Source organism: Cebus imitator, unplaced genomic scaffold (assembly GCF_001604975.1).
Source record: "Cebus imitator isolate Cc_AM_T3 unplaced genomic scaffold, Cebus_imitator-1.0 Scaffold68, whole genome shotgun sequence".
Lineage (NCBI taxonomy): Eukaryota > Metazoa > Chordata > Mammalia > Primates > Cebidae > Cebus > Cebus imitator.
In genome coordinates, this window is record NW_016107383.1 from 5,107,400 (window position 1) to 5,109,643 (window position 2,244).

Sequence of the window (2,244 nt, forward strand, 5' to 3'; positions counted from 1 at the left end):
AACCACTGAATGAACTCTTTTTAGTTTTTTTTTTTCTTTTTCAATTTAATCTTTTAATACTTGATGTAATTAACTAGTATCTGTTTATTGAAACTGTCTCCTCCTTTGACTTTGAGCTGGTTCAACATTTTCTCAGTTCTTTTCAAGTAAATTTTTATTGAATGGCCATCCTGTATCATGGATTAATACAAAAAGTAGGAATCACAATTTGTCCATTTATGAATAATTTTTGCAGTATTGTGCATTGCCCTAAATTCTTTGATTTTGGGAAGCTACAGAAAAGTGTTTAAAACCATGACTAAGCCAGTCATGGGGGTTAAGGCCTGGAATCCTAGCACTTTGGGAGGCCAAGACCAGAGGATTGCTTGGGGCTAGGAATTTGAGACCAGCCTGGGCCATAGCAAGACCTCAGCTCTACTAAAAAAAAAAATTTCTTTTAATTAACAACCTAGTCATCGGGGCACATGCCTACAATCCCAGCTACTTGGGAGGCTCAGACAGGAGGACTGCTTGAGTCCAGGAGGTTGAGGCTGCAGCACGAGACCCTATCTCAAAACAAAAACAACCATGGCTTTAGCTCTGTACAACCAATACATCTGGATTCAAATGCTAGCTTAGTCATTTGGTGGCTATTAAAGATGAGATTCTCAAAGAACAGACTGAAAATGGGAATCAGTTTGTGGGATATTTACTAAATAGTGTTGTTAAGATCAATACCTGTGGGGGTTAGGGAAGAAAGCAGGTTCGGGCAAAAAAAGAAGTTGGCTGTGAGCATTTTCAACAAAGCCAATCTTATGAGGATGCCTGAATCTGGGATAAGCTTTCAGAGTTGTCTGAAGCTGGACAGAGAAAGCCGTACCTTTGAAATCTGCATCTATCAATCTTTGGCTGTAGGCTGCCCCTGGGAAGGGCAGTATGACTTTGGGCAATGTGACTTCTCCCAGTGAGGCTGACTGCTGTGGGCTGAAGGCAGGAGCACTGCCAGATATTAGGGGAATATACTGTGGTCCTAAAGGGAGTCTGGACTGAGTGTCGCACCTTGGGATGGATGCTTGATATCCTTGGAAAAATAATTTAATATTTCTGTGCTTCACTTTCCACAGCTGTAAAACAGGAATGATAACAGTATATCAAATGGTTTGTTATGATTGCTTAAAACAATATCTATCATATAGTAAGTGCCCAATCAGCTGTATTATTCCTTAGTCACTCAAAACAGCTGGGAAAATAAGCTGGTGCATGGAGATAAATTCAACAGATCTCCAAGCTATAACCTTGGACTTCTCCTAGACTGATGCTCATATTTGACTCATACATTTATTAATTTTTTCTTTTAAATATCTTTCATATTCATGACCCCTCTCTAGCCTCAATGATAGTCCCCTAGTACATATCTTTGTATGCTGCCATCTGGATTTTGTTTTTATTTAATTATTTTTCTTTCTTTCTTCCAAATAATCCTCTGGAAATAGCTGGTGATCTTCTATGCAAATTCAAATCCAGTCATCAGTTTCCTCCTTAAAATTCCGTAGCCAATGAGACAGAGTACACATTTGTTTGCAGAGGGACAGCAGTTTCGTCTTTTGCCATTCCCTTATATGTAGCTAATTCTTCAGCAATAGCTAATTATTTTTAACTCATCTTACCAGGCTTTTGCATTGTGGGACCTTGACCAATTGTTTTGTGAGTTTCACTTCTCTCTACAGTTAAAATATCTTCTTTTCTATAAAGCTTTCCCTGATTTATGTCTTTGAGTGCACTAACACCTTCAGATGTTCATCTTTGCCTATGGAAGAATAACTCCCTCTCTCCTTGATGTTACCTTGCCTCTTCTGTTCAAATTTTGGTTAAAACACGTAACAACTTGTATTATAATGTGGTTCATTGAACTCTGGAATTGGAAAATTCTGGGTTTAAATCACAGTTCATGTTAGTGTAGTAGTCTTATTGCCTAATTGCACCCTTAATTTTATCAGCTTACCTTGAAGGATCTGTGTCAGAATTAAATGAGAGAATGCATTCAAAATGCACAAAGCATGTACTCAGCTCTTAGCAGATATAAGTGTAATTGTATTCATCTGCTTGTCTCCCCCATTTAATACAAGTTCCTCAGGAGAAAGAGCCTTGTCTTATACATCTTTGTTTCTTGGCATCTTAGAAGAGTGTCTGGCATATTAAATGAATAACTGCTGGGAGAGATTTGATACATATCATATGTCATATTGAAATTGCACAAGAATATAA